Genomic DNA, 15382 nt, shown 5'->3' on the forward strand with positions numbered 1-15382 from the left:
AAGAAGATACTGATAACTCATATTAACTTTTTAATTTATAAGAGCAGTTAGAAGGAGCATATATCGACAAGGCATACAAAGGAGCTGAATATAATGGTACAATATAGCAAAAATATGGACTCCATGGGCAATAAAGGAAAGTACTGAGAGGAAGAGAAAGGAAAGGAAGAACGGGTTATGATATTTCACAAAAGAATCAAGAAAAAGCTTTTTGAATAGAATGGAATGGGGGAAGGTGGGGGGGGGGGGAAATGAGTGAGCCTTCATTCTCATCAGAAATGGCTCAGAGAGGAAATAACATACACACTTAATAAGGCATAAAAATCTATCTTACCCTAGAGAAAGATAAGAAGAAAGGTATGGGATAAGGGGAATGGGGGGAGGGAAGTGGGGAATAGGTGATAGAAGAGAGGGAAGATAATTGGGAGAGGGTACTCAGAATAGGAACATGACAAAAGGAGAGGAGGAGAGAGAGAGAGAGAGAGAGAGAGAGAGAGAGAGAGAGAGAGAGAGAGAGAGAGAGAGAGAGAGAGAATGCAGTAAATGAGTGTGGGAAGGAATAGAGTGGAGGAAAATACAGCTAGTAATAAATAACAACTGTGGGAAAAATATTCAAATTTATTTGGTGAAGTTGTGATAATGAAGGCAACTCATCCCAGAGACAGAGCTGATGGAATCTGAACACAGCCAGAAGTACATTTTTTCCTCTTTTTCTATTCTTGAGGTTTCTCATCTTCTGGGGGGGTATGTTTACTCTCATAACAATATTATTGTAATAATAACATAAAATTTTTAAAATGGTGATTTAATAAAAATGATGGAAGAAAAGAGAGAAAGGCAGACAGTTTGAGAGAGGTGGTATACACAAGCAAAACATTGGTGAGGAGTGATAAGGTGAAAGAAAGGGGGAAAGGTACAAATGAACCAGAAATAGCATGGAATATAGTAAAGAGTTAGCAGTTATATAATATTGAATAATAGTAGTGATGATGGACATCCTTGTTTCACCCCTGATTTCACTGAAGATGCTTTTAGGTTATTCCCATAACATATAATGCTTGCCTATGGTATTAGATAATTAGTGTTTATCATTTGAAGGAAACCTGTTTATATTCCAGTACTCTCTAGTGCCTTTTTCCTCATAAAATGGTATTTTTTTGGTTCAATAATTTTCCTACTTTCAATTTTATTTTTCACCCATTTGCTTTTCAAAATTTATAATGTTTTATTTAATAAAAGATTTTTAATTTCTTCTTTTTCTAGCTTTTTGAGTTGCATGGTCATTTCATTTATCAACTCTTTATTTTATTCATGTAAGCATTTAGTGATACAACATTCCCCCTAATAACTGCTCATACTGCATCACATAAGTTTTGGTAGGCTTTCTCCTTTTTTTTTATTTTCTTGGATGAAATTATTTTTTCAATGATTTTTTGTTTCATAGTTCATTCTTTGACATAATATTATTTTGTTTCCAATTATTTTTCAGTTTTCCTTTCCATGACCCTTTATTACATGTACTTTATCTGATATCATGATCTGAAAATTGTGCATTTAATATTTTTTTATTTCTCAATTTGATTGTGAGATTTTTGGCCATAATACATGGTATATTCTCCTGTAGGTGCCATGTACCACAGTGAGAATGGTATGTTCATATCCATCCCCATTCAATTCTCCAGCTATCTATCCTAGTTAACCTTTCAAAATTTTTATTCACCTCCTTAAATTCCATCTTGTTTATTTTGTGATTAGATTTATCTACTTTTGAGAGAAGGAATTTGAGATCATCCCCATTATAATTTTACTGTTTGCGTATTGCTTTAACTCATTTACCATCTCCAATAAGAATCTGGATTCTATACTATATAGCACATATATGTTCAGTGTTGGATTACTTCATTGTCTGTGGTTTCTGTTAGTCTCCTTCCTTATCTATTTTAATGAAATCTATTTTTGCTTTTTTCCTTGTCTGAAATAAAGATTGCTGGGGCGGCTAGGTGGCGTAGTGAATAAAGCACTGGCCTTGGAGTCAGGAGTACCTGGGTTCAAATCCAGTCTCAGACACTCAATAATTACCTAGCTCTGTGGCCTTGGGCAAGCCACTTAACCCCATTTGCCTTGCAAAAATCTAAAAAACAAAAACAAAAACTAAAACAAGAAATAAAGATTGCTACACCTACTTTTTTCACTTTAGTTGAAGCATAGTATATCCTGCTTCAGTCTTTTACCTTTGCTTTATGTGTATCTCTCTGCTTCAAATGTATTTTTAATAAATCACATATCATAGGATTCTGGTTTTTAATCCATTCTACTATCCCCTTCCATCATATGGAAAAAGTTCATTCCATTCACATTCACAGTAATGATTAATAACTGCATTTTCCTCCATTCTATCTCCTCTTCATTTGTTCTTTTTTCCTTTCACTCTGATTTTCTATCTGCCTCCCTCACTTTTCATTCCCCTTCCTTCTTTTACTTTTTCCCCCCCTTATTCCCTCCCTTCTATGAATCCCTCATGTCTTTCACCCCATTTTTCTTTTCTAATTTCCTATAGGGAAATATAAATTCCTTACCCCAACTGAATGTTTATGTTTTTTCCTTCTTAGAGTCTTCCAGAAATAGACCTTCCTCATTGAGAATGGTAAGACATACTTTGGGCTGGAGCTTTCCACATGGAGAATGCAAGAAGATTGCTCTCTGGGTTTTGTCTTTCAATGGAATCTCCCAATGTTGAACAGGAGTCCTGGAGTACCTATATTGTAGCTCTCCCAATCTGTTTGTTGGGTCACTGGCCTTCTGAGCTGGGATTTAGGAGCGTCTGTCACAGAACTCTGCTATGCTTGAAAGCCTCTGATTGACCTCTTCTGCTTATGCTTCCAGTTTGTGCTGTTTTCAAATACTTTCAACTGACTTTGTTCCATATTCCTGGATACAGGAACCAGCCAAGACAGAACTTGGTGGAAAATGCTCTGCTCTATTCTTTGGTGGATTCTGTTTCTCCAAAATCCATTAAGATGTTTGAATATTGCTTTTTTTTTCCCCTGAAGGAAGTCACTGACAACTTAAGGAAGTTCTGGCTTCTCTTCACCATCTTGGTTCTATCCTTTTCCCAAATTTTTCAATTAAATATTCATTTCTGAAAAAAATATGCTGTTCATATGCTTTTAGTCATATCTAAATCTCCATAAATTTATTCTTGTCTCCTAGGCAAAGATATTTGTGTGGTTGTCTTGTCTTTCTTTAGCTCATTTTACAGGAGAGAATGTTGAGACCAACAGGGTTAAGTGAATTCCTAAGGGTCACACAGCGAGTAAGTCAGTGGAGGAACATGAGATTTTCTGATTCTGATACCCACTACACCACTTAGTTGGCTATCTAAAGGTTGGTGTATTTTAAATCATTAAATGTAACTCTCAAAAAATAATAGGGAACATAAACAATGGCACTGATATAGAAGAAAGAGACCAGCCCCTCATAAACTTCTCAATTTATGCCCTGTAAACCTAAAAGGTAAATGTTCCTGGTTTGTTTCTGGCAGAGGAGTCAGTTTGGTGTATAAATATATGCCTGTTTGTGTGTGTGTGTGTGTGTGTGTGTGTGTTTGTGTGTGTGTGTGTGTGTGTATGTCTTCAGGTATAAAAGTATATATATATATACTTTTATACCTGAAGACATTTCACAAATATCTAGATAGATAAAAACTAAATGCATGCATGTTTGCACACAAATGCATACATAGAAATCTATAACTTTATGGAGATATTTGCATACATATGTGTTCATATGTAAATATATAGATGTTAACATGAGTATCAGTGTGCAATGTATGAATATGCATGTACATGTGTAATATACATACTAAAATATATAATGTATATGTATGGTGTTTTGACTAGACAAAAAGATCATAGACTTTTTCACTCTAGAAATTTCCCTCAATCTTCAGAAGCAAAGAATAGTGAAAGTCCTGAAATGGTGGCACAGGAAAATCATTATAGGGTAAGAAGAAAAGCTATCAAAGTGCCTGAAATCAAGATTATAAAAGGAAATGAAATACATATTTAATGTTAACAAGTATTCCAAAAATTAAGTGGTCTGAGGATATTTGTAAACTATTTTCAAATCATGCAAATTAAACTAGTGCATAAAGAAAAATCTGTAAATGAAATTCTGATGTTATCAACATCCATAAGAATTATAAAATATGAAAACAGTCAATTCTGCAGGGACAGAAGTTAAATATGTATACTACCATTATGTTGATTGAATTAGAAGTGGTACAAATATTTTGGATATGTATTTGGAATTATTTGATCACTATGAGAAATTTATTTGTGTCTTGATTTTGCAATCTCATTATTATCTTTATACACTAAAAGGTCAATGAGAAGAAATAAGGTTGTATAAGAACTATCTATAACTATAACTATATTCATATGTTTATCAATTTGCTTTATTACTACCATATATACATTTGAATAATTATTTTTTATTTTTTCCAATTACTTGAAAAGATAGTTTTCAATATTCATTCTTCTGAATGCTTTTGCATTTCACATTACTCTACAATCCTGTTCCCTCCACTCTCACTATGAAATTGAATAATCTAATATAGATTATACATGTACAATTGTGCTTGAGATATTTCCATATTAGTCAAGTTGGGAAAGAAAAATCGGGAATTAAAGAAAAATAATGAGAAAAGAAAAAATACAAAAAACAACTTTTTAAAAGTGAATTTAATATACTTTGCTCTGCATTTACACACTACCATTTTCCTCTGCATGTGGATAGCATTTTCCATAGCAGGTCTTTAAGAATTTTCCTTGATCAGTGACTTGCTGAGAGAAGTTGAGCATATCATAAGTCATCATCTCACAATGTTGCTGCGAATATGTTCAATATTCTCTTGATTTTGCTCAATTAATTAAGCATGGATTCATTTAAGTCTTTTTGTGCTTTTTGGAAATAAGGCAGGTCATGATTTCTTACAGAACAATAGTCCTCCATCACATTCATAAGCTACAATTTGTCCAACCATTCCCCAATAAGGCACACCTTCTCAATTTAAAATTCTCTGTCACTACAAAAACAAATACTATGAATAACTTTCTACATATGTATCTTTTTGCCTTTTCTATGGTCTATGTGTGATATGGATACATTAATATAATTGCTGGTTCAAAGCATTTAACCAGTCTTATTGCTCTTTGGCAATTTTTCCTCAATTGGGCAATTGCTTTTAGTCAATCTGATACATGTGAGGTAATATTTCAGAGTTGTTTTAATTTGTCTTTCTCTTATCAATAATTTGAATATTTCCTATTCATATCATTTGAGCATTTATCAATTTGATAAGTACTTTTATTCATACAAATGAAATTCAGGTCTCTGTATGTTTTATAAAGGAGTCCATCAGAATCATTAGCTCTGAAAATCATTTCCCAGTTTTCTGCATGCCTTCTTTTTTTTTCTTTTTTAGGTTTTTGCAAGGCAAATGGGGTTAAGTGGCTTGCCCAAGGCCACAGAGCTAGGTAATTATTAAGTGTCTGAGACTGGATTTGAACCCAGGTACTCCTGACTCCAGGGCCGGTGCTTTATCCACTGTGTCACCTAGCTGCCCCTCTTCATTCCTTCTAATCTTGATTGCATTAATTGTGTTTGTGCAAAAAATGCTTTCATTTAATGTATTTGAAATCATCAATTCTGAAATTTTTAATGTTATCTATTTCTGGATTTGTCATAAACTTCTCCCTTTTCCATTGATTTGACAGAAAATTTATCCCATGTTCATCTAAATGGCTTATGTTATCACCTTTTATGTCTAAATCCTGTACCCATTTGGATCTCTTCTTGTGGAATACAAGATATTGGTCTATGCCTAGTTTTTGCCATAGTGTTTTCCAATTTTCCCAGAAAATTTTGTTAATTAGTGAGTTCTTATACTAGAAATTGGAGTCTTAAGGTCTATCAACCAGTTGCTTATTATATTCATTTGCAACTGTTTATATTTCACCTAATTTTTTTTTTGTTTGTTTAGGTTTTTGCAAAGCAAATTGTGTTAAGTGGCTTGCCCAAGGCCACACAGCTAGGCAATTATTAAATGTCTGAGACCGGATTTGAACCCAGGTACTCCTGACTCCAAGGCCAGCACTTTATCCACCTAGCCACCCCTCACCTAATCTTTTCAATTGCTCCATTTCATAGACAGTACCAGACAGATTTCACGACTGATACTTTAAAGTATAGTTTTGAACTCAAAGAGCTAGGTCACCTTTTTTTTGCATTTTTTTCATTAATTTCCTCGATATTCTTGACATTTTGTTCATTCTGTATGAATTTTATTACTATTTGTTTCTAAGTCTGTAAAATATTTTTTGATATTTTGATTGGTACAGCACTGTATAAGTGATTTATGTTAAATAGATTTGTAATTTCTATAATGTTGGACAAGTTTACTATTTATTTTTGACATTTTACCAGCTGCTTAGATCTGACTATATCTGCGTGAAAAAGTAATTTTTTTTAATAGTTTCTGGACTTTGTCTTTGAAGGTAAATTCCTGAGTTATTTTATCTTGTCTGCAGTTATTTTAAATGGGGTTTCTCTTTCTATCTCTTGCAGTTGGGCTGTGTTGGTCACACATTATACATATACACATACACATACACATGCACATACATATACATATATACATGTGCATATGTATGTGTGCGTGTGCGTGTGTGTGGCGTGTATGCATTCATATACGTGTTTGTGTATGTGTATGTGTCCATTTATGTGTATGTGTATCTGTGCGTGCATATACATATGTGTATATATATAAGCACGCACATATGTATACACACATTGATAAATGGCAATTTTATGTAGGCTTATTTGGTATGCTGCTTATTTGGTAAAGTTTGTAATTTTTTTCAAGTAGTTTTTTTTTATTTTATTGGGTTTTTTATATCATCTTATCATTGACATAAATGAAGGATTTGTTTCTTCATTGTTCTAATTCCTTAAGTTTGTTTTTCTTTTCTTATTGCTAAAGCTAATGTTTAATAATACAATATTGAATAATAATGGTGACAAAAGATATCCTTGTTACTTCTCTGCTCTTATTGGGAATGTTTCTCACTTAACCCCATTACCTATGATGCTTGCTGATGGGTTTTAGATAGATACAAATTATCATTTTAAGGAAAAGTTCATCTATTCCTATGTTCTCTAGTGGTTTTATTTTTTAATGATATATTCATTTATTTTCACATTACTACAATAGTTTTGTTGTGCAAACAACCATAACACCCCCAATCCCCCAAATCAGAGAAAATTCAAGAGAAATGAAGTGGCAGAAGAAAAAAAGTGTACTTTAATCTGTGTTCAGATATCATTGACTCTGTCTCTGGAATGAGTTACATTCATTATCATAAGTCAATGTTTTAATGTGATGTCCCAACACTGAGATTATCTTAGATGGATTTGGTAGTTCTTTAAATGGATTTTGTTTAATCCATTCATTATTTTAAAATTAGATTAATTTCCAATTAATTTTTAATTTTTTCATATTCCTATTAGATTTATCTAATCCTGAGAAAGGAAGGTTTGAGTACTCTATTAATATAACCTTACTCTCTTTGTCTTCCTGAAATTCACTTTGCTTCTCCTGGAAAGAATTTAGAAGCTATACTACTTGAGGCATATGTTTTAATATTGACATTACATCATTGCCCTCCCTACCTTTTAGGAAGAAGAAATTTCCTTCCTTTTCAACTTTGATAAGATCAATTTTTACTTTTGCTCTGTCATCAATATTTCATCCTCTGCTTTTTGTGTTTTTTACTTCAATTGAAAAGTAATGCATATACCACAAACAGGGCTATATGTATTACTGAGTGAGATGAGCAGAACCAGAAAAATACTGTATACCCTAACAGCAACATGGGAGTGATGTTCAACCTTGAAGGACTCGCTCATTCCATCAGTGCAACAATCGGGAACAATTTGGGGCTCTCTGCAAAGGAGAGTGCCATCTGTATCCAGATAAGGAGCTGTGGAGTTTGAACAAAGTTCAAGGACTATTCCCTTTAATTTAGAAAAAAACAGATATCTTGTTGTCTGATCTTGTTACCTCTTAGACTTCTCTTCTCTTCTTTAAGGATATGATTTCTCTCTCATCACACCCAATTTGAATCAGGGTACAACACAGAAACAAAGTAAAGACTGACAGATTGCTTTTTTGGGGGGGGGAGTAAGACTGGGGGGAAAATTGTGAAACTTAAATAATATCTTTAATAAAAATTAATAACAAAATAATAAAAAAGAAAAGTAATACATTCTGCTCTTGCCTTTTGCTTTTGCCTGTGTATAACTCCTTGTAAAACTCAATGTCAGATGTGCTTTTTGTAACCAACATATTTTAGGATTCTTTTTTTCTTAATCCACTCAGCTATCTATCTATGGGAGAGTTCATCCCATTCACAATCACATGATTACCAATTCTGTATTTTATTCCATCCAATCTTAGCTCATTTGTACTTTTCTCTCTTTTTTCACTTTATCCTTCCTAATCAGAGTTTTGCTTCAGCTGCCTTCAATCTGCCCTTTCTTCTATCAGTTGTCTTCCTTATTTCCTCTCCTTTTCCTCTTATTTTTTCTTTCCTTCCTTTCCCTCCTTTTTATCAACATCTTCTTCCCCATTTTCCCCTTTCCCCACCTACTTTCCAGTATGATAGGATACATTTCTAAACACATTTGGGGATGTATTCTATTCTCTTTTTGAACCAAATCTATTAAGAGTAAGTTTTAGACAATGCTCACAACCTCCCTTCTTTCTCTCTACTAAAATAGGCTCTTTGTACCTCTTCATATGGTATTATTTATCCTCTAATGTCTCTTCCTTCTTGTTCTAGTATAGTCTTTTATTGATGCCTTAATTGTTTTTTAATCTATCATACATATGCCCTCTATCTAAGTTACTTCTTTCAACATTCTACTAAAATTATACTTCTCAAGGATGATAGGCATTATTGCATTTTAATCAGTTCATTCCTACACCCTCTATCCAACTACATTCCCCCAACTGTCCCATAAGAAATATGATTCTAAACAGAAAGGGGGGGGGTGGCCAGGTTGTGCAATGGTTAGAACACCAGCCTTGGAGTCAGGAGTAACTGAGTTCAAATCCCACCTCAGACACTTAATAATTACCTAGCTGTGTGACCTTGGCCATTTGACTTTCAAAAAAACCTATAAAAATATAATTCTGAAGAGATGTGTTTTATCTCACCACATATCATGCCATCATAATTATTTTATACCTACACCCACTGCCTAAGCACACTCAGACTGTGACTAGAGTCTGGATATGGACAAAGTACCAGGGTCCTGTCCCAGGAACAGAGATCTAAATAGTCTCCCTTACCTTCCATGAGATGGGGGCTCTGGGAGCAACTGCTGGGCAGCTCCCTGCTGGGTGGTTCTGCGGGCCTGCTTCAATTTACTGGGGTCAGGGCTGCACTGAGAGAGACATGGCTGCATGGGTTTCACCCTTGCTCTGGCAGAGATTTCCCAGCTGATCTCCCAAGTTGTGCTTGGTGTTCCCTGGGTTTGCAGGTCAGGGAACTGCCAGTGACCCAGGTGCCCCAAAGACTATTTGCAGAAGGCTGGAGCTCCTTCACTCTGGTGCAGTGATCCTGGCTGCACTGCTGCTCCCCTACAACCCCATGGAACACAGCCTTCCTTTGATGTTCCAGGTTACCTTGGACTGGATAATTGCCTCACTGGATATTGATGTGGGTTTTGCCTCTCTAAAATTTAGTTAGAGTCATAATTTTAAGGTATTTTGAAATATTTTGGAGAGAGCACCTGGGAAAGCCTGTACTCATATTACCATCTTGGCTCTGCCTTCCTAAAGATTTTAATACCATCAAATGTATTTTTTTCCTATAGGAAAGGTTAATCTTCATTAACAGAATTTTGTACAATAATTAATTATATTTCAGATCATCTAGGTGGTGCAATAGACAGAGTGCCACTCCTGGAATCAGGAAGACTCGTCATCATGAGTTCCAACCTAACCTCAGACATTTAATAGCTATGACCTTGAACAAAGTCATTTAACCTGATTTATTTCAGTTTCTCATTTGTGAAGTGAGCTGGAGGAAAAAATGTCACTTCTTTCTAGTTTCTAGCCATGGATACTCCTAATTAGATCTTAGGGTCAAGCACAACTAAAGCAATTAAACAACAAAAATGAAAAAGTAGTAGAATAGAACCAGAATATCAAAATATCAAAATATGAAATAACTATGCAACAGACAGACTCCCCAGTCATTCAGTTTAAAGTCTAAAAATAAAGTTGTGAAATATAAATCTTCTACATCATTTTTGAATCAGTAATGAAGTTGAATTCCTGACTGAAAAAGACAGGAACAGTAGAGGTGAAAATAGGTTGAGCAAACATCAGTTAAATAGAGGTTAGGGACTCTAAATAGCCTCTAACTAAATAGTTTATTTGATGGTTTGGGCAAAAGTTATAGTATCTATGTACCCTCAACAGTTGCCTACTTATTAAACTGCAGTGGCTCCTTATCACCACTGGTACCAGTGCAAAATATTTTGTTTAGTAATTAAAGTTTGCATAATATATTTTCCCCTTTACTCACTATAAACACCTTTCTGGGCCTACATCTTCTTATTTCCCATATCCATTTATCCAGTGATAATGGACTCCTTGCTATTCCATAAAAATGACACTATTTCCCAGCCCTGGGCATTTTCTTTGGTTTTCTTTCTTATCTGAAATGATACTCCTCCTCTCATTTGTCAAATCTTGTCCAAAATCTTGTCTTTTACAACCAGCCTTTCCTAAACTCTCTTAATGTTTGTACATCCTTTCATTTAATTATTTCTTATTTGTACTGAAATATAAGTTATTTGCAAATATGAGTTTGATTATGGTCTCCCTCATTAGATTGTAAGTTCCTTTTAACTAGGGGATGCTTTTTTTTCTCTCATTTTTCATATCCCTGGTACTTAGCACAATTTTTAGCACAGTAGATATATATTAAATATTTATTTAATCACTCTCTGTCTGAGGCCTAGCATAATATTGGTCCATCATCCATGTTTGCTAAATGAACAAAAGAAAGAAAAATATATTTAGGTGCAAATTAAACAAATTTCCCTGGACACTGCTTGTCTCATGACAAATCAATAGTCATACCATAATAGTAAAAAGATTCTTCTTTGTTACTTTTTAATCAGGTCTACAATGAATGAAGACTCAGTAATATCCTTAAGATAGAAGCAAGCAGATTTTCTTTACTTTCTTGTTCTATGGTAAAAGTAACATTATGCCTTTAGCTGCTCTGGTCTTCATTTCAGAGCCTTCAAAGAAAATGTGTCTTATAAATGAACTTTTTATTTTTATTAGGGTAAATTAGTGAGAATAATACAATATGACATGATCATTTGAATTGACAGAAGCTTTATTAGAGAAAAAAAAACAGAAAATGAGAAAAGGAATGAATACATGTCAAGCCAGAAGAAACAAATAATTTTATAAAATAGCGCAACAGAGAATAATTTACTCTAGGAAAAATATTTCCCTTCCAGAATATTCTTATTGGATGTTAGGATTGAGTAGACACCTAGATTTATCTATTTTTTTCTTTCTTTTTCAGTCAATGCATTAAGTGAAAGACATTTAAAAATGAGGTGTGGAAACTCTGTATTATAATTCAAAATTCCACCTTCTTCAAGAAGCTTTTTCAAGATCTCCTCATTTCTTGTACCTTCCTCCTCTATTTATTCCAACTTATCTTCTATATAAGAACTAGGTAACCCAGAGAATAGAGAATATGAAACAGGAAGATACATTCAAATATAGCCACAAATATATGCTAATTGTGTGACCATGGTCAAGTCACTTAATCTCTGCTTTAATTCCAAGTCTGGGAAATAGTATTAATAATAACACATTGTTGCTGTACAATTCTTTGTCTGTTGTGTCCTCTTTAGTCTACAAGTGCAATGAGGAAAGGGACTATTGTTTGTGTTTTGTGGGGTTTTTTCTTGTACACCTAGTTTTTCACTGTGTCTGGTGTATCTTAAGTGTTCAATAAATTCTTCCTCACTGAATGATTAAAATAGCTGTGTTTTATAAGTAGAACTAAGTTCTCAAGAAAATAAGATTATAGTCTATAGTTTTAGGTTATATTATATTAAGTATCATAATTTAGTAAGTGGTATTCATAAGGCATGAGGATCAAAAGATATTACTTGATATCTTAAAATTTGGTTGGCATATATATACCAAATTTTAAGATATCAAGTAATATCTTTTGATCCTCATGCCTTATGAATATATATATTCATATATATATATATATATATATATATATATATATATATGCCTCCCAAAGACATATATTAACTCTGTTGTTAATATCTTAGACTTTATTTACTGATGTAAATTGCTATTACTATTGTTCTTGTAACATAGCCTTATAGGTTCTTGGTCATCTACCTACCAAGAGAGGGTCTTGAAATAAGATGTTATTGGAGAGCATATTAATAATTTTATATTTCAATATATTTGTGTAAATGAAGGAATATTCAAGAAACAATTGTCAGTGATATTTACTATGCAGTATCATAGATTTTTGTATCCTGAAATAATAAAAGAATAAATTTAATGATGTGATATGGAGGTAACCTTGAGTTGACAAAAGCTATGAAACACAAATTTCAACAATTTCCTAATAAATGAAAAATATTTAAAGAAATGTTTCTCAACTTCAGAATTGTTTATAACTTTTCTTTAAATATAATCAGTCTCCTTACTATAGACATCAGAAAACATTCTAAGAAAGGTGACATAGGCTTCAACAGACTCCCAAATGGATCTACAACTGCAAAAAATATTAAGAATTTTTGATTCAAACCATAGGGCAAGAAGAAAAGTCAATCATATGAACAAATCAAACTACAGGATTTCCCAATCTATGTTAAAAAAATCTTGATCTACTACAATGGTTAATTTTCACTTTACTAGAATCCTAGAGGTGAACTATTTAAAAGATCCAGCTGATTATCCTATTCAAAGCAATTTATAAGCTTTTCAGAATCAGAAGATTAACCTTTATGCCCAAGAATATACCAATTCCCCACAATCACAATAAAATGATTTTGATGAAATTGTAAATGATAGATTTTCAAGTTGACAAATAATGTAAAACTGAAAATATATAGTTAAAAATGATAGTAGAAATCTAACACTATGGATTATATGAATCCCCAAAAATAAAATAAGTATATAAGCACAAAATAAATAAGACACAATAGAAAAAAAAACAATTAAAATGGATGAAAAACATTTTACAGTTTGAAAGGTTTTAAGCTGCATGAAGAAAAATGTCACAAAGCAACAGATTGCACTAATATCAGAGAATGTGGGTTCAGAACCAATCTCTGAGATTTAACATATCAGGAAATTTAACAGATTATTCAACATCCTCATGTCTCACTTTCTTTCCCTGTAAACCAAAGTTGTTGTGCAAAAGATGGTATGTTCAAAGCTCTAAATCTATGATTCTCTATCAGAAGTAAGATGTAAACTTTGGTATTCATGATTCTAAATACAGAATTTTAATGACTGCTCTGCCTCTTCTCTTGGAAAAATAATAATGCTATTTCTGATTGCATCTTTATTCTTCCATAACATCAACTTCTTAGAGGAAAAGACAAAACCAACATCCATATTTACCATTTTTGTATAGGATATACAATACAAATTGAAGGAAATTCTTTTTAGTTCTCTTAGTTCATGGTGTTATACTGCTTGAATCAGTCCCTTCTACCAACTTCAGTAACTTTAAAGTTAAATCCACAATGACATAAATGCATTCAATCTCATAATTCATAACATATGAAAAATATCTATGTTCCTTGTTGATCAATTAAATTCAATTTTAAAAAAAAATCATTATTTGTTGCATATCAGTGTGTAGATACAGATATATCTTAGACAGAGAAGTTTAATGATAAGTTGGATTTTAAATCAGAGAGGAAACTATAGTAGACTAGGTTTTATTTAGAACATCGAAGTAAAATTTTAACAGTTCCAAACTGTTTCCTTAAGAAATGGTAGAACAGGTGTGGGTGTCAGTGATTCATATTCAAGGAAGAAATATAGTAGGACAAGAGGGAGATAATGACTTTCCCTTCTTTGCTTAGTTTCTCCCTTTCTTCATGTAGATTTCATGATACATTCTAAGCATTTATATTCTTTTAAAGGTTTAATAGTATCTAATACACAAAAAATTGAGGGGTTTCTTTATCAGAAACTCCCTAGAACAGGTTTAAGAGAATGGAACATTGATGTGAAAATTAACTAAAGATTTAAAATGAAATCTAATCATAAGCAGTAAGACAAAATAGATTGAAGAAATCAAAGTTTAAAAAAAAAAACCCAGGCAATAGTTATCTTATATTGATCTTTGTTCCACACTGACTCATAAACTGTAGTATAAACTTTTGGAAGGAAAATTCTATCACAGATAAAGATATGAAAAATACTCTCTTCACAGAAGTAAAGACAATTTAGGGGCATTCTTCTCTTTATTAAAGAAATTATCTTTCTAAAAATACAGTAGAACAAATAAGTAAATGAATATCTACATAAGTAGGTAAATAAATAGATATTTACATAAATAAAAAATTCAATCTATAGAACTTCTATGTCATAAGCTAAAACATAGTATGGGTGGCAACTCAGCTGAGGATAACAACTGAAGCTAAATCCTTCTAAATACAGACAAACTTCAGTCTTGTGCCCACTGAAATATTTATGTGCTCTACATTTCTTGGGGGAATATTTTATCAATATTTTTCCTATGCTATTTTATTGAATGTCTTTCCTGAATTTGTCTTCTGGATGAATAGTGAAAGTAAATAAATTGATAGGAACTCATAAACTATAGTTTTGAAAGGAGATGATATTGAAGAGCCTTTTTTCCTGCAGTATCTTTCAGAAAATTTCTGTTTTGTTAGATGGTGCTCATTTCAATATACTCCACATACACCACTACCATCCCACCTATATGTATGTATGCATGCATTCCTGCATACATGCATAAGTATTTTCATATGTATATGGGCACATGTTTGCATGTACATACAAATGCATCCATGTGATCTGTATATCCATACATATATGCAACAAAATTCACACATATGTTTGCATTTAGATATCTTCACGATGTATTAACATATATGCATATATACATAATATATATTTCTAGTATTCTTCTAGTGCTCCAGTATGGCTACTAATTACAGAATAATCCAAAACTCAAAGAATCAAACTAGCTGGGAACATAACGAG

Source organism: Macrotis lagotis, chromosome X, assembly GCF_037893015.1.
Source record: "Macrotis lagotis isolate mMagLag1 chromosome X, bilby.v1.9.chrom.fasta, whole genome shotgun sequence".
Lineage (NCBI taxonomy): Eukaryota > Metazoa > Chordata > Mammalia > Peramelemorphia > Peramelidae > Macrotis > Macrotis lagotis.